The sequence below is a fragment of the Macaca fascicularis genome, chromosome 2 (assembly GCF_037993035.2).
Source record: "Macaca fascicularis isolate 582-1 chromosome 2, T2T-MFA8v1.1".
In the NCBI taxonomy this organism is placed as follows: Eukaryota; Metazoa; Chordata; class Mammalia; order Primates; family Cercopithecidae; genus Macaca; species Macaca fascicularis.
The window spans coordinates 168,638,188-168,657,035 of record NC_088376.1 but is presented as its reverse complement, the minus strand read 5'-3'; the positions used below and the strand labels follow the sequence as shown (position 1 = coordinate 168,657,035).

Below are 18,848 nucleotides of genomic sequence, written 5' to 3'. Positions count from 1 at the left end.
CATTCATATCTCCCTGTTTTTAAATACCTTTCAAATCTATATCTTGAGCCATTACTTCTCTCTTGATCTGTAATGCTTTATATCAAATGAACTACTAGACAATTACAATTAGATATTCCAAAAGCATCCTAAATTCAACATGTCCAAAGCTGAACTCATCTTTTCCTTCAAACTTTCTCTTCCTCCTATGTTTCCTATGTGAGTAAATATTAGTAGTATTACCATTCACCCATCTGCCAAAGTTCCATACCTAGGAGTCATGGTTGGTTTTATCTCACCTTCAAATAATCATCCGTGCATATAGATGTGTAATTCTAATAACCAAAGGAGGCCTTTTTTGAATAGAAAGCAATATTTACAGTTAATTGGGTTTCGAACTAATATTAATTTATTAAATTTACAAATTTTAAAAGGCTAGTTTTCTTTATACTTTTACCTGTGAAAACACATACATATATTTTTCTAAGTCTTCATATAGCAATTTTTGCATAAAATAAGAAAAATTACTTTCAGGAAGGGTGAGATTACTAGACAAAAAATTTGGGACCTCAAACTATTTCAACTGTCAGTCAGAGAAAAGAATGAGAGTTAGGGTCTGATCTGGGAACACCTTTCAAATGATTTTGCCAAGGTCACCAGTAGACACATTGAATATTTTTTATAGTCACTCTGACAGTGAGAAATTTTAAGTCTATACCCTACAAAGGAAATTTTACAATCCATGTCCTCTATGTTTAAGTTTCATTCTTATCTAACTCTTTTATAATCACTTTCCACTTCATAGCCTGATAAAGGTAGACAGTATTTTGTGTCTCTACTAACCAGATTTCTTGACTCTAGTGCCCTTTCAATTCATAACGTTTTTCACATTTCTACCTCTCTCATCCCCACTGCACCACATTAGCTCAGAGCATCATTATCTGTCACTTGTAATATTGCAACAGTACATTGTACTATGTTTTCTTAAGTTTCTGAGTCTTTGCACATGTCACTACCTGTGTCTAGAACACCCATATTCCCTGATAAATATTTACTAAATGAAAAAAAAGTTAATAAATGCTGTGGATGTTGCTGCTTTGGGTGCTAAACAGAAATAGTGGCCTATCTAATATTCTGGATAAGCCTGCATAAAGCAGTTTTACTTTCAAAATTAATTTTGAAGAATAATAAAATTTTGCCATGGAGAATCATGGAGCCCATGCCACAACATCATGTTTTGCATTTAATAAAACACCTCTAAATCCAGGGAAAGAATCAGTTATTATTTCCTTCAATTCATACAACGAATATTTACTGAACACTCTCTATGTGTCAGGCTCTGTACTAGGCACTGAGGATTTCTTAGAGCACAGAACAGGCAAAAACAAACAAACAAACAAAAAAAACCAAAAAAAACCCAAAACACAAAACCAAAAAAACCCCCCAAAAAAACAAAAAAACCTTACAATCATGGGGCTTATAGTCCATGAAAGGGGAAATAAATGTGTAAATAAAATATATATTGTGTCTGAAGGTGGTAGATGCTACGAACCAAAAGGGGTGGAGGGTTAAATGTTAAATACAGTGGTTATGAAAGGTCTTACTTAGAAGTGAAAATTGAGCAAAGACCTGAAGATGATAAGCAAACAAGCCTTATCTGGGGAAAACATTTAAGGCGGCCAGAAAAGCAAGTGCAAAGGTGAAATCATGCATGGTAGGTTTGAGGTTAGGAAGGAGTCAATGAAGGTTGAGGGGGGTGAGCTAGGGTGGAGTGCTAAATGAAGACAGAGAGGTAATGCAGAAATTGAATATGGAAGGTCTTGTGAACTATTGCAAAGGCTTTTCTTCCAAGTGAGATGTTGAGCCATTAGAGAGTTCTGAGCAGAGAAGTGATGTGGTCTGACTGAAATTACATTACACATATTGCAAAGCATCACTCTGGCTATCATTTTGAGAATACACTGTAAGTGGTAAGGCCAGAAGCAGGGAAGACAATTAGGAGGCTATTGTAATAATCCGGGTAAGAAATGGTAGTTGCTTGGATCAGGGTAGTAGTGGTGATGAGGATGAGCAGTGGTAAGATTCTGGATTTATTCTGAAGGTAGAGCTGCAGGATTTGTTCAATGGTTGGGTTTGTGAGAGAAATACAGGTCTGGGAGAGAAGTAAATTTTTGATTTGGGCAACGCTAAAGGTGGAGTGTTATTTACCAATATTGGGGAGGCTATGTATTTGCTTGGTAAAATAAGGAATTCCATTTCTGATATGTCAAGTTTGAGATGCTCATTAGACAGACGGTGGAGATGTTGAATAGGCTGCTAAATATGTGAGCCTAGAATTCTGGGTAAAGGCCTGGACTAGAGATACAAGCTTGCACCATAAGCTTGGGTGCAAATATTAAGAGAGTGAATGGAGCTGAAGAGAAGAGCTTCAAAGATTGAGCTCTAGGGCACTCTAATGTTTACCTGCCTGGGAAATGAGAATATGCTCGCAAAAGAGACTGAGGAGGAGTAGACTGTGAGATAGGAAAAAAATCAGGAGACTGTGATGGACTGAATGCCAAGTGAAGAAACTGTTTTAATGGAGAATGAATAATGGGCCACATAAAACGATTCTGAGAGATCAGGAAAGACAAAGACTGCTAATTGGTTAATGGATTTAGCAAGATGGAAGTCATTGGTGACCTTAGCATCAACAGTTTTACTAGACTGGTAGGCGCAAAAGCTAACTAGAGGGGCAAAAGAGAACTAGAGCATAGGATTGGAGAGTGTCTACAGTGAGTCTAGGGATTTCTTGAGAAGTTTTGCTGTAATGGAAATCAAAGAAATGGGACAGGAGCTTCTAGGAAGCAGGGTTTATAAAGGTATTTTTAGGATGAGATAAATCACAACATGTTTGTATACTGATAGGAAAGATTTGATAGAAAGAGAAAATTTGATAAAGCAGAAGAAAGATGTGAGCTTTTTCAGGAGCACCATTTACGCATGTGCAAGAGGAGACAGATTCTAATGCACAATAAGGGATGGGCTGAGCCAAGAGTACACAGAGGTTATCCATAGTTGTAGGAGAGAAGGCAAAATACATGGGTGCAGATAAAAATGGGAGGGTAGGGGTGCTGGACAGCAAGTATTTGTGAAGTTCTCTTTTGATGGTTTCTATCTTTTCAGTGAAGTAGAAAGAAAGATTCTAAGTTGAGCGTAAGGATGGGGGAGGAGGTGTTAGAAATTTGAGAGAGGGAAAATATGAAATATTCCTGTACAGATATGGAAGAGTAAATGACAAGGAAACATTATATTTGCTGGGCAGCGTTAAGGGCCTCCTTGAGGGATCATGAATTTAAATTGAGAGTCATACATTTGCTTGTGTGTTTTTCTGCAGCCACATTCAGCTGGCACACAGGCATGAAATAGATGGGGAGTTGCATATGACCAGTACAGTTGAGATTTGTCAGGAGAGCAGAGTGAAGCCAGAGAAGGTCAACGGTGTTAAAGGCGCATGCAAGGAAATGATTAAAATCATTGTCCGTGGAATCTACACTATATAACGAAGTCAGCATATGAGAAGCTATGGGTAAAACCAATGAATTAGGGGTCCTAGTGGGCTTAAGGAATTGGTGTATTAGGGGTAACAAAGGGATTGAACTACTAAGACATTAGGCTGTGGTTGGAAATGGAATGCTTGAAATTGAGATTGTGGAAGATTATAATTATTAGTAATTAAAAGATCAAAAATGTAGCCATGGGAATGAGCAGCTATGGCAGAGTGGTGTATCGATCATGAGAAGTTCAAAAAATTGAGAGGAGGTATTAGAGGGAGTGTGTATTTACACAGTGAATGACCAATAATTGTAATGGGGTAGAAATGGAAAAAGTGTTAGTGAGTTAGGGGCTAATGTTTTCAAGGAATTGGGAAACTTTCCTGGTAGACAACTGCATCAAGGGGGAGTTATGGGAACACCGAGCTTTTCTACTCCCTCCTCAATGTTTCCTCTCTCTCCATCTTTCCAGCTTGTATAACTGGCATTACAAACTTTAATTTCTTAGACTAGATAACTACACATCACCTGTATCTTCCCTTTCTCCTCCCTATCCAAACTATCTCCAAGTCTTAAGAATTTCCAATTTTTTTTTTTTTCTGAGATGGAGTCTCACTCTGTTGCCCAGGCTGGAGTGCAGTCATGCCATCTCGGCCTACTACAACTTCCACCTCTCGGGTTCAAGCAGTTCTCCTGCCGCAGCCTCCTAAGTAGCTGAGATTACAGGCATGCACCACCGTCACACCTGGCTAATTTTTGTATTTTAGTAGAGACGAGGTTTCACTATGTTGGCTAGGCTGGTCTTGAACTCCTGACCTCAAACAATACGCCTGCCTTAGCCTCCCAAAGTGTTGGGATTACAGACATGAGCCACTGCGCCTGGCCTCCAATTTTGAATACTCTCCACTCTTCCCCTTTGGGGCCATCTCTACTCTAGCCTGTCATTATTTTATCACTCAGATTAATGTTCTTCATGACACTAATTGCTCTCTAAACTTAACTTGTTCATTTGTTTGTTTGCTTTTTTGTTGGGGGGGAGGTGTCTGTTTTCCCTCATTAAATATAAATGTCATAAGGGGAAAAGTTTTGTTTAATTTGTGCCTGCAACATAATATGCCCTCAATAAATACTTTCAGGATGAATTTATAAATACCCCCCATAACATGCTGATGAATCCTTATATTCTCGGGTTCACACAACAGCTTTGCTTTACTATCCTACCACCTTCTCCCTCCTTTCCTGCTCAAACCATCCATTTCACCCAGTAAAGTCATTTCACTACTCCCCCAAAACACCATGTTCATTTCTATCCAGATAATTTCATCATATTTCTCCCTTGTTTATGTCTATTCCCCACATACCAATTCTTTGAGTCCCAGCTTAGGTCTTACTTGTTGGATGGTTTTTCCATGATTATCAAGAGGCCTGCTGATTTCTCCCGCCTCTAAAGTCCTGCTATCCCTAATAACATCAGCTGCTTTATATTTTCTAATTGTTTCATGTAGGTTATTCTTACCTTTTCACTTTAATATAGATTTTTTTGGCCTGAGGATCCTGACTTACATCTATAGTATACTCAGTAAAAACTAACATAGGGTAGGGCAGATAACAGGTATTCAAAGAATACTATGACCTCCTTGGATAGCTCCATAGACTTCCATCTTCCTCAACAAACATTTTCTACCTTTTATCCTGCTGTTAGCTAAATCTAACTGTTCTTCCTGCTCTGCTGATACTGTCTTCGAGACCAGAACCAACCTCTATGTCCACTACACAGAATTCTACACCCTTGCACTGCAATTCCCACAGCTAAATCGTTGTCATAGCCATTATTGTTCCTGGATTCTCTTGGCAATTTTAGCATATTCAAGGCATAGCTGCCAAGATCATCATCCTCCTTGATTGTTTTGATTCTTTATTTTTTTAAATCCCTGCATTTTTTCCCATCAAACTTTAAGTGTTCCTGTGGGATTTGTTTTTCCTTGGCTCCATCCTTGGCCTGGTTCTTCTCTACTTTCTTATGTTCAGTCACTCGATTTGCCCTTTGTCTCATTTGAGGGTATCAGCTTTCACACCTTCTTTTAAACTACCTTGCATATTTAGAATATTTTCCCAAATAATATAAAATTTATAATATTTATGAATAAATGACACAATGCCAAGATATTCTGTCTCTTCTTTCAAATAACATCTGAAGATGCACCTGCACTAGTGAGTTCTATATTTAAGATATTGAATAAGTATCATTCACCCATCTGCTTTCATTCTGTCCTGCATTTTTTAGGACCTGCTTCAGAGTTGTATTGTGAGGTCTTTTGGACGGGGAACTGTCTGGCATAGTTCACAAAACGGCCTTTGCTCTGTATATTCATGTTCCTTTGACAAATAATAATTAATAATAATAGCCCACTGTGCATTTTTACATTCCACTCATAAATCCCTGGAAAAAGAAAAACTAACAACCAGGGATTATAATAGAAACACAGAAACAAAACTAACCTCTTACCAGGTTTTGCTACAGTTAACATATACTTCCATAGACCTATATTCTAACAAATAATTACCTACTTAAGTCATTTGTAAATTGTTCCTTTGCCAACATTATGTATAATAGCAAATGCCTACGTGGTTTATAGGACAGGGAAAACAACTAGAACATTACAGCTATGTGGGGGATCAGTGCAAAAGCAGCAAAATAAGAGGTTTACTCTGTTGGGTGCACAGTTTGGAAGAATTAGTCTCACAAGTAGAACTACTTGACAGAATATATGCCTGCTCTCCAGCTCCCCCTTCACCCCCCTCCAGATAGTTTTTCAATAATGGAAGAAGACTTACTTTCTTTTTTTCAAATCCAGGTGGGAAGTGTATCATTTTGCGTGAAAAATCTGTTTTTCTTTGAACATAACAAATGGTCTGATTGAAGCTGCTCTATGAAAACGGCAGTGTATCTAACGAGGGAGGGTGGGAACTATAGTTTAATGGGTGGAGCACCTCCACATTTAGCTGCAGATGAGCCACATTTAACTTTTTTAAAAAAATTTAAATTTAAAAAATAAAAGAAGGCCAAAATGTAATGAGTGTCTTGTTACTACAGTGGCCACTAGATGGCAGGTCCAAAAAATCTGATTGGAGCCTGACAGGAGGGCAAATTTTAGGAAGCAGATTGTTTCTGGCACTCAATCCAGCGTTGGTTCATCAATAAGCCTTGGCAGTTTGCTAAAATATCAGGTGGATAAGACAATATCCACGTTATTTCACAGGACTGAAGGGGGCAGGAAGCCCTTTGGTATCTAGGTTTGTAGAGTACTGTCATCACATACTCACACATCCAGATACTGCTACATCTTTGGACTTCTGTCCACAGACATTCTAGGAGCTGGTTTTTATATATGTTCAGCTGTATTCCATTATCTAATGGTCTGTGCAATACTGAGACATAATCTCAGGAGTGTAAAAGGTAGTTGTCTAATCTGCCTCCATGGAAACAAATGAAGGATGCTGTCAGGCTAGGGTAAGGGTACATATAGCTGTACTATATTTAATAACATATAGTTACCAGTAATTGCAACTTCATGTTAAATATGTGTATTTCCTATACTGGAGGTTGACCATATATTCATGTTTTGAAAAAGAGAATGTTGATATATAAGAGACTTATTATTTAATAGAATAAAATAACTAAGGCCTATGATTAATAATGAAATGAGTAAATTTAGAACAAATTATTTGTTGTACACAGTAGAGTTTTCATTTTCTTTTACTGTGATGGGAGACTTCTAGAAGTGGGTCTTATAAGACTATAAATAAGTCATTCTTGGGCCAATTATTCTGAAGATAGATTGTGTCTTTCCCATCATAATTTTTTTTATTTTGGTTACTAGATTATCCTGATAAAAGTGATTTAACTACATGGACACTGCGTACTTTTCTTTATCTTTTAATTAAAGAACTGACCTTATGATTTTTAAAAGTAGAGAATCACAAGCTCTGAGATAATTTATCATTCTCAGTAAAGAATATGTGTTCTAGAGTCAAATTTATTTTTGTACAAGAGCTGTGACATGCATTTTGATATACATTTAAGCATCTATGCCAATTAAAATGTTATAACAATAAAAGCAACAAAAACTCAATTATAGCCACACAACTCAGTCATCACTCACCTTTTGTTCCCTTTTTCTTTGAAAATTTAGATAGAATAATGGTAAACATGTTAATTTCATCTATTCTTGCTCTGTATATTTGGATTGTGAAATGTCTACATGAGACACAGGAAGAAGAGGGCACTGGTCTTCAAGATAAAAAACAAAAAAAAATTTTCCTAAAGAAGAAATATGGGATATATTGAATTATGATAGAAGATGTTTTAAATCAGTACTGTTTTTCTTTAGTTTAAAGTAAAATTTAAAATGAGATGACTGAAATAATTTACGATAAAATATCATGGTTATTTCTACATATTTAAGGATTAAAAATGCTCAAACTTATACTTTCCTCACAGAAAGAGCACTGAAATGGGAAACTGAGAGGTCTGGGTTCTATTCTGATTTGATAGTGACTCACTGTGTGAGATGCAGAGAGCATGACCTCCCCAGGCTCCTCACTTCTGAAATGGGAGGGTTTTGAGGACAAAGTCTCTCTCTGCTTTAACATTCAATATCCAAGTAAGCAAACTGCTACGTATTGCAGGTTTTTCTTTTCCTCAGAAATAGACTAATTTCCTCAGATGAAAGAAAAATATTGTTAAGAAGCTGATGCTGAAAGCTAACATGTCCCTGCCAACATTGTAGGCTCTACCCATGCAGGTGAAGCTAGAACTGGTTCTTCCTTCAATCCCCCTTTTCCCTATTCTGCAGCACTCTTCCATGTACTCCCCCATCGTCTTTAAGTCTAAATTCTACCTGAGAGGTCCTCTGTGACCCCTAGGTAGTTACTTGCTAATTATTGCTAATTATTTGATAACTGTTTTACTTTTCCTCTTGAGCACATAGCTAAGCTCCATTTCCCAGACTTCTCTGCAGATAGCTATGGCCCTGTGACCCAATTCTGGTGAGTAGGATGTCGGTGGAAGTGACATATGCTGCCCCAAGCCTGGTCTATTAAAAGTTCCTGTGTAATCATTGCTCTTTCTTCACCAGATTTCTGGCTGGATGTCACACCCACAGCAACCTTGGAAGCTATGTACTGGGTCAACCTGGGTCCCTGACCAGTCTTTACATAAGCAAGAGAGAAACTTATGTTGAAACACTGAGATTTGGGAATGTGCATATTATAAAAACTAATGTTACCTTAACTACGACTGTTTCCTAAACCAGAAATTTGTTCTCCTTCCAAGACATTATGTTTCTTTTACCACATTTTCCACCCTTAATAATTTATTTACTGATATGTAAGCTGCTTGAGGATAGTACATTTGTTTCACTAGTGTCCCCACAGAACTCTAGGTAGTTGAATGAATTCAGAATAGAACATAGCTAGTTTGGAAATTATAGAAGATACAGAAGGTAGTAAAAGCAGTTTGATTTTTAAAAATTCTAGCTTTGTGTTTTATCCTATAATATTTAGGTAGAAGGTAGGGATGATGGGTTGGGGTTTTGTTAGTTTGGAAATGTATTGTGACAACCATAGCCTTTTAATATATTTTGTGTACTACATCCCCAATAAACATATTTTCCAAATAATGTGTAAACTAAACACAATTATGTGCTATATAATGACGTTTTAGTCAACAGTGGACCACATGTCTGACTGTAGTCCTGTAAGATTATAAGAGAACTGAAAAATTCCTAATGCCTAGTGATGTCATAGCCATCATAACATAATAGCACAATCACTTTTTAAAACATAAATTTAGTGTAGCCTAAATGTACAGTGCTTATAAAGTCTACAGTAGTATACAGTAATGTCCTAGGTATTCACATTCACTGATCACTCACTCGTTCACTCACCCAGAGTAACTTCTATCTCCAAGATCCATTCATTGTAAGTGCCCTATAAAGGCGCACACTTTTGATCTTTTATGCTTTGTTTGTACTATACCTTTTCTATGTTTAGATACATGAAGACTTGCCATTCTGTTATAATTACTTACAGTATTCAGTACAGTAACATGCTGTATAGGTTTGAAGCCTAAAAGCAACAGGCTACATCATATAGCCTAGGTGTGTAGTAAGCTCTATCATCTAGGTTTGTGTAAGTACACTCTATATTGTTCAAACAATGATGAAATTGCCTAATGATGCATTTTTCAGAATGTATTCCTTTTGTTGAGCAATGTGTGACTACATTTTGAAAAGTTAAAATAATACTAAAGGAAGGGACAAGTGAAGAGCCAACTTGAGAAATCTAAGAACTAGGTAAGTTTTAAAAAGCCCTTTTAGTTACATAGGGTTTCTAACATCATTACCACCTATGAAATTACAGGTATTAAATTCTATCTCAAAATGATCACCGCCCTTTTGATACTTTACTCTCAGTGTCATGGTTGACCTATTTTGAGTCAAGTTTATTGGACATTTTCAGTTTCATTTTTAATTCTCCTCATCACTGCCCCTCCCTGAAATACTTCACCCCTGGTTTCCTTAATAATACTGGCCTTATTTCCCTATTCTCTATCTTTAGTTTTCTCTCCTCATTTGTTTGGCTCCTCTTTCTCATCTATTCTTTAAGTATTAGAATTCCCTAGTGTTCTGCTCTGAGTTTTTCTTTCTCTCATAATTTTTCCTTGAGTCATCTCATCTAGTCTTACAGCTTCACCTACTACTTCCTCACAAATAACTCCCGACTCTTGACCTTTAGTGCAGACCTTTCTTTGGAGCTTCAAACCTGTATTGCCTGTAGTATCCTGGGCATTTTAAGAAAATCTAAATATTTTGTGCCACCTTAAATTCAAGTCCCAAACCAAAAGCACTCCTTGCAAGGCAAACATTCTTCCTCCTGTGTTCTGGCTCTTGGTAGATGACATCAATTTAGAAACATTAAATTCTCCTTTTCTTTCTTTCGTGTCCTTTATCTAAATCATCGAATTAAGTTCTAAATCCTATAGTGTTTTTATAGTCCATTTGAGATTTTAGCCTAAGTTTGAGGACTACATAAGTGAAGACAGATGAAAAATAGGACTTCTTTTAACTGTGTGTCAGAGAATTACTACTACAAATTTCTTTACACAAATATGTAAAAAAGGCAAACCATACAGCATTTACAAAAAGACTTTCATACCCTTCCATCATACCAGAGTTCCATTATCAGCCTGAAGAGAACCAGGAGAGCTGTCCTGAGAGGGAGTTTTCTCACAATCAGACCAGTTTGAAACAAAATACAATCAATGGAAAGAAAGATTTTTGGAGAGGGGAGAGAAGCTTTGCTTGCTGCCAGTACTTTGGTAACCGCTGCAAAAGAAAAGTTTAAAAAATGACCCTGGCTGGCAAGATGGCTGAATAGGAACAGCTCCCGTCTGCAGCTCCCAGCAAGAGAGATGCAGAAGGCAGGTGATGGCTGCATTTCAAACAGAGGTACCTGAATCTCACTGGGACTGGTTAGACAGTGAGTGCAGCCCACAGAGGGCAAGCCAAAGCAGGGTGGGCCGTTGCCTCACCTGGGAAGCGCAAGGGGTTGGGGAATTCCCTCCCTTAGCCAAGGGAAGCCATGAGGACTGTGCCATGAGGTACGATGCACTCTAGCCCAGATACTATGCTTTTTTCATGGTCTTCACAACCTGCAGACTAGGAGATTCCCTCAGGTGCCTACATCACCGGGGTCCTGGGTTTCAATAACAAAACTGGGCGGCTGTTTGGGCAGACACCGAGCTAGCTGCAGGAGTTATTTTTCATCCCCCAGTGGCACCTGGAATGCTAGTGAGACAGAACTGCTCACTCCCCTGGAAAGGGGGCTGAAGCCAGGGAGCCAAGTGGTCTAGCTCAGCGGATCCCACTCCCACAGAGTCAAGCAAGCTAAGATCCACTGGCTTGTTAAGGGCAGCCAGAGAGAAAGGTCAGGTTACCGACAAAGGGCAACCCATCAGATTAACAGTAGGTCTCTCTGCAGAAACCCTACAAACCAGAAGAGAGTGGGGGCCAATATTCAACCTTCTTAAAGAAAAGAATTTTCAACCCAGAATTTCATATCCAGCCAAACTAAGCTTCATAAGCAAAGGAGAATTAAAATCCTTGACAGACAAGAAAATGCTGAGAGATGTTGCCCACCACTAGGCCTGCCTTATAACAGCTTCTGAAGGAAGCACTAAATATGGAAAGAAAAAACTGGTACCAGCCACTGCAAAAATATACCAAATTGTAAAGACCATTGACACTATGAAGAAACTGCATCAACTAATGGGCAACATTACCAGCTAGCATCATAATGACAGGCTCAAATTCACACATAACAGTATTAATCTTAAATGTAAATGGGCTAAATGTCCCAATTAAAAGACACAGACTGGGCTGGGCGCAGTGGCTTACACCTGTAATACCAGCACTTTGGGAGGCCAAGGTGGGCGGATCACAAGGTCAGGAGGTCGAGACCATCCTGGCTAACACAGTGAAACCCTGCCTCTACTAAAAATACAAAAAATTAGCCGGGCGTTGTGGCGGGCGCCTGTAGTCCCAGCTGCTCGGGAGGCTGAGGCGGGAGAATGGTGTGAACCTGGGAGGTGGAGCTTGCAGTGAGCCAAGATCACGCCACTGCACTCAGGCCTGGGCGAAGGAGTGAGACTCCTTCTCAAAAACAAACAAACAAACAAACAAACAAACAAAAAAACCCAAAAAAACACATGCAGACTGGCACATTGGATAAAGAGTTAAGACCCATCAGTGTGCTGTATTCAGGAGACCTACCTCATGTACAAAGACACACATAGGCTCAAAATAAAGGAACGGAGGAATATTTACCAAGCAAATGGAAAGTAAAATAAAAGCAGGGGTTGCAATCCTAGTCTCTGATAAAACAGACTTTAAACCAACAAAGATCAAAAAAGACAACAAAGGGCATTACATAATGGTAAAGGGATCAATGCAACAAGAAGAGCCAACTATCCTAAATGTATATGTACCCAATAAAGGGGCACTCAGATTCATAAAGCAAGTTCTTGGAGACCTACAAAGAGACTTAGACTCCCACACAATAATAGTGGGCGACTTTAACACCTCACTGTCAATATTAGACAGATCAACGAGACAGAAAATTAACAAGGCTATTCAGGACTTGAACTCAGCCCTGTGACCAAGTGGACCAAATAGACATCTACAGAACTCTCCACCCCAAATCAACAGAATATACTTTCTTCTCAGCACTACATCGCACTTACTCTAAAATCGACCACATAATTGGAAGCAAAACACTCCTTAGCAAATGCAAAAGAATGGAAATCATAACAAATAGTCTCTCAGACCACAGTGCAATCAAATTAGAAGTCAGGATTAAGAAACTCACTCAAAACTGCACAGCTACATGGAAACGGAACCACCTGCTCCTGAATGACTCCTGGGAAAATAGCAAAATTAAGGCAGAAATAAATAAGTTGTTTGAAATCAATGAGAACAAAGACACAATGTACCAGAATCTCTGGGACACAGCTAAAGTAATGTTTAGAGGGAAATTTATAGCACTAAACGCCCACAGGAGAAAGCACAAAAGATCTAAAATTGACACTGTAACATCACAATTAAAAGAACTAGAGAAGCAAGAGCAAACAAATTCAAAAGCTAGCAGAAGAGAAGAAATACCTAAGATCAGAGCAGAACTGAAGGAGACAGACACATGAAAAATCCTTCAAAAAATTGATGAATCTAGGAGCTGATTTTTTGAAAAGATTAACAAAACAGACCACTAGCCAGACTAATCAAGAAGAAAAAAGAATCAAATAGACACAATAAAAAATGATAAAGGGGATATCACCACTGATCCCACAGAAATACAAACTACCATCAGAGAATACTATAAACACCTCTATGCAAATAAACTAGAAAAGTTAGAAGAAATGGATAAATTCCTGGACACATACACTCTTCCAAGACTAAACCAGGAGTAAGTCGAATCCCTGAATAGACCAATAACAAGTTCTGAAATTGAGGCAGTAATTAATAGCCTACCAACCAAAAAAAGCCCAGGACCAGACAGATTCACAGCTGAATTCTACCAGAGATACAAAGAGGCGCTGATACCATTCCTTCTGAAACTATTCCAAACCATAGAAAAAGAGGGACTCCTCCCTAACTCATCTTATGAGTTCAGCATCATTCTGATACCAAAACCTGGCAGAGTCACAACAAAAAAAGAGAATTTCAGGCCAATATCCCTGATGAACATCTATGTGAAAATTCTCAATAAAATACTGGCAAACCAAATCCAGCAGCACAGCAAAAAGCTTATCCACCATGATCAAGTTGGCTTCATACTTGGGATGCAATGCTGGTTTAACATACACAAATCAATAAATGTAATCCATCACATAAACAGTTTAGAACCAATGACAAAAGCCACATGATTATCTCAATAGATGCAAAAAAGGCCTTTGATAAGATTCTACACCCTTTATGCTAAAAACTCTCAATAAACTAGGTATTGATGGAACATATCTCAAAATAGTAAGAGCTATTTATGACAAACCCACAACCAATGTCGTACTGAATGGGCAAATGCTAGAAGCATTCCCTCTGAAAACCAGCACAAGACAAGGATGCCTTCTCTCGTGACTCCTATTCCAACATAGTATTGGAAGTTCTGGCCAGGGCAATCAGACAAGAGAAAGAAATAAAGAGTATTCAAATAGGAAAAGAGGAAGTCAAATTGTCTCTGTTTGCAGATGACATGATTGTATATTTAGAAAACTCCAACATTTCAGCTCAAAATCTCCTTAAGCTGATAAGCAACTTCAACAAAGTCTCAGGATACAAAATCAGTGTGCAAAAATCACAAGCATTCCTATACACCAATAATAGACAAACAGAGAGCCAAATCATGAGTGAACTCTCATTCACAATGGCTACAAAGAGAATAAAATACCTAGGAATATAACTTACAAGGGATGTGAAGACCTCTTCAAGGAGAACTACAAACCACTTCTCAAGGAAATAAGAGAGGACACAAACAAATGGAAAAGCATTCCATGCTCATGGATAGGAAGACTCAATATTGTGAAAATGGCCATTCTGCCCAAAGTAATTTATAGATTCAATGCTATCCCCATCAAGCTATCATTGATTTTCTTCACAGAATTAGAAAAAAACAACTTTAAATTTCATATGGAACAAAAAAGAGCCTCTATAGCCAAGACAATCCTAAGCAAAAAGAACAAAACTGGAGGCATCACGCTACCTGACTTCAGACTATACTACAAGGCTACAGTTACCAAAACAGCATGGTACTGGTACCAAAACAGATACACAGACCAATGGAACAGAAAGAGGCCTCCAAAATAATGCCACACATCTACAACCATCTGATCTTTGACAAACCTGACAAAAACAAGAAATGGGGAAAGAATTCTCTATTTAATAAATGGTGTTGGGAAAACTGGCTAGCCATATGCAGAAAACGAAACTGGACCCCTTCCTTACACCTTATACAAAAATTAACTCGAGATGGATTGAAGACCTAAATGTAAGACCTAAAACCATAAAAACCCTATAAGAAAATCAAGGCAATACCATTCAGGACATAGGCACGGGCAAAGACTTCATGACTAAAACACCAAAAGCAATGGCAACAAAAACCCGAAATAGACAAATGGGATCTAATTAAACTAAAGAGCTTCTGCACAGCAAAAGAAACTATCATCAGAGTGAACAGGCAACCTACAGAATGGGAGAAAATTTTTGCAATCTACTCATCTGGCAAAGGGCTAATATCCAGAATCTATAAGGAATTTAAACAAATTTACAAGAAACAAACAACCCCATCAAAAAGTGGATGAAGGATATGAACAGAAACTTCTCAAAAGAAGATATTTATGTGGTCAACACACATATGAAAAAAAGCTCATCATCACTGGTCATTAGAGAAATGCAAATCAAAATCACAATGAGATACCGTCTCACACCAGTTAGAATGGCTATCATTAAAAAGTCAGGAAACAACAGTTGCTGGAGAGGATGTGGAGAAATAGGAACACTTTCACACTGTTGGTGGGAGTGTAAATTAGTTCAACCATTCTGGGAGAGAGCGTGGTGATTCCTCAAGGATCTAGAACCAAAAATGCCATTTGACCCAGCAATCCCATTACTAGGTATATACCCAAAGGATTAGAAATCATTCTGTTATAAAGACACATGCACATGCATGTTTACTGCAGCACTATTCACAATGGCAAAGACTTGGAACCAACCCATATGCCCATCAATCATAGACTGGATAAAGAAAATGTGGCATATATACACCATGGAATACTATGCAGCCATTAAAAAAGGATGAGTTTATTTCCTTTGCAGGGACATGGATGAAGCTGGAAACCATCATTCTCAGTAAACTAACATAGGAACAGGAAACCAAACATCGCATGTTCTCACTCATAAGTGAGAGTTGAACAATAAGAACTCATGGACACAGGGAGGAGAATGTCACACACTGGGGCCTTTCGGGGGCTGAGGGGCTAGGGGAGGGATAGCATTAGGAGAAATACCTAATGTAGATGACGGGTTGATATGTGCAGCAAACCACCATGGCACATGTACACCTATATAATAAACCTGTACATTCTGCATATATATCCCAGAACTTAAAGTATAATAGTAATTTAAAGAAATGACCCTAATGGCTAAACCTATAGAAACTCTAGCTAGGCCTGTGGCTTCTATTCTTTCATGGGTATAATTACAAAGGCTCAAATTTATTTTAAGTGTTACATTTTTCATTGACATTGAAATGAGACTCTCTTCTTGTCTAATTAGCTGCTTTGATTTCTTTGCCCTAAAAATCATTCTTCAATGTTTTCCACAATTCTTCTACCTTTAACTTACTATATAGTATCTGTGGTCCTTTTTCTTTCCCCAGTGTGATATATTTATCATCTATTACTCAAACCTCCTCTTTTGCTTTCTCCCTTTGCACCACCAGCTCTAACATCTTAAATTTTCATTTGACATACTGCTTACCTAAATTATTTCATGTGTGTTCCCATCCATGGAAATTCATTTTTGTGTGACATAAATCCCTACCCTATTCTATTTCACAGTAATAAAACTTTATACTGAATTGCCAGAGAGATAGGTAACCAACCACGCAGTTTAAATTAAGTGCAAGATACACATGTTTGAATATTCTGCTCTCTGTCTAAGATGTGTAGAGACAGGTCCTGTTTGTGTCTGAGCATTCTGTCATCTTATTCAAACTGTTGGAGTTAAATCACCTAAGAACTGTTTTCTCACTTTGATTCAAAAGTAACTTCTGCTATGCAAAAAAGCACAGTTATGAAATAATATGTGCATTAAAAAATCTCATAAATAATGATTAGAGTCGCATTCAGTCTGTGAAAGGAGTAGCTCCATGACTTGAGTACATGCCAATGAGATTAGAACTCATCCGGGGCTGGCATTCTCATTGATTGTTGTCCCTCTGTACCTTCAATGGTTTCCAGTCCTTGTCCAAGTTAACCTTTGCTAGTTGTTGTAGCCATGGTAAATATCCTGTTTATTGGATTTTATTAGCATTTTAAATTTTGACATTTGGAAAAGCACAATCCTCCTTCTTTTTCATCCTGTCATTTTTAATGTATAAGTGTCCAGGCTCCTTCCAATTTTAAGTTTCTCTTTCCTAGCTTTAGAAGATTATAATTTTGGAAAGTCACAATTATTCTGCTAGTTGGTGGCCAGAACATATCAATTGCATATAACAAAATTTTAGTCAGATGTGTCATTCATACATTTTAAGTCTCATAGTTTACTTCTTTCATAATTATTTGACATTTTTGGTGAAATGAGTTTAGTTCTGAATCATGCATTTTGTTATGTTGATTCTCCACTATTTTTGGTAATACAATAGTAATAATGTGAGACATTTGTGTAGCAGTGTAAAGTTTTTAAAAGTGCCTTCACATACACAGCTCTTATTTGCTTCTCGGTATACCTTATGACATAAGCAATGAGGTGTTATACCCATTTTACAGATAAAGAAACACAGGAACAGAGTATTACTTTGGATCACACATGGTAACTCTCAAGGACAGAATGAGCTCCTGTACTAGTATTCTTTCCTTTGCATCATATCATTACTAATGTTTACTTACACCTACATACTTACTGCTTTTCAAATATCCAGATGTCATCCCATCTACTGTACCAGTCTATTATCACTCATGTCATACTCTGTTTTTATCTCTTTACTAAGGTTATACTCATCCTTCCAGTTCCCCACTGCCCTCACTAGATTCTGAGCTGCTTGAGAAAAATGATTCTTCCATCTTTGTATCTCTAGACCCAAGTAAGATCCCACAACATTTTTGCCAAGTGTCTCTTGTGCTATAAATGTTCATCTTCTCTTAGTTGTAAATTGCTTTCAACCCATGTTTTTTTTTTTTTTTCTTTAAACTTTTATTTTAAGTTCAGGGGTATAAGTGCAGGCTTGTTATATAGGTAAACTTGTGTCATGGGGGTTGTACAGATTATTTTAACAATGAAGTTATTAGTTATTTTTCCTGATTCTCTCCCTCTTCCCATCCTCCATGCTCCAAAAGGCCCCAGTTTGTATTGTCCCCCTCTATGTGTCCATGTATTTTCATCATTTAGCTCCCACTTACAAGTGAGAACATGCGGTATTTGGTTTTCTGTGGTTTTCTTTGGTTGCTGTGTTAGTTTGCAAAGGATAATATTACCACTGACCCCACAGAAATACAAACAACCATCAGAGAATATTATCAACACCTCTGTGCACATAAACTAGAAAATCAACCCATAATTTTTAAGTTTATATTGTAAATATTAGTATTATCTGAGAGGAAGGCATTACTTCCATAAGTAGAAGGGTGGAAAAATAAGGAGAGTGAGTGATTTATTTGAGAGTATCTGTTTTGTTAGTGAAAGAGGTATGAAACAAACCGTGGGCTCCTCCTACCTAGGCTACATCTGCAACACCAAAGTCCAATGTACTGGAACCAAACAGACTGGCTCTTGTGGGAGGCTGTGTAAGCAGCATGGACAGTATTCCCCTATCCCCAGTGCAGGCTACAATTGCTTAAAAGAACTGTGGCAAACCGGACATTTTGTTCCATTCTAATTTATCTGTGTTCCTGTAGCCATGTCTCCACTTCTAAACGCTAATCACTTCTCTAGGTGAGCTTAAGTACCTAATTATTAAGAGCCCTCCAAATTTCTAGTGTCATCTTCAATATAGTTAGTGTCCTTTCTG

The 18,848-nt window shown here is 37.8% G+C and overlaps 1 protein-coding gene across 47 annotated transcripts in view; it reads right to left on the bottom strand.

Moving 5' to 3' along the window:
- The window catches only part of ZBTB20 (zinc finger and BTB domain containing 20), an 813,376-nt gene that overhangs the window by 190,068 nt on the left and 604,460 nt on the right, over positions 1–18,848 (bottom strand). For 12 of the 47 annotated variants that reach the window (XM_074033403.1, XM_074033407.1, XM_074033433.1 and 9 more), the window contains one exon: positions 12,942–12,992. The exons of the other annotated variants lie outside the window; for them this stretch is intronic. The gene's annotated coding sequence lies outside the window, so the exon portion shown is untranslated. The remainder of the gene's footprint in view (positions 1–12,941; positions 12,993–18,848) is intronic. 47 annotated transcript variants of the gene reach the window in all.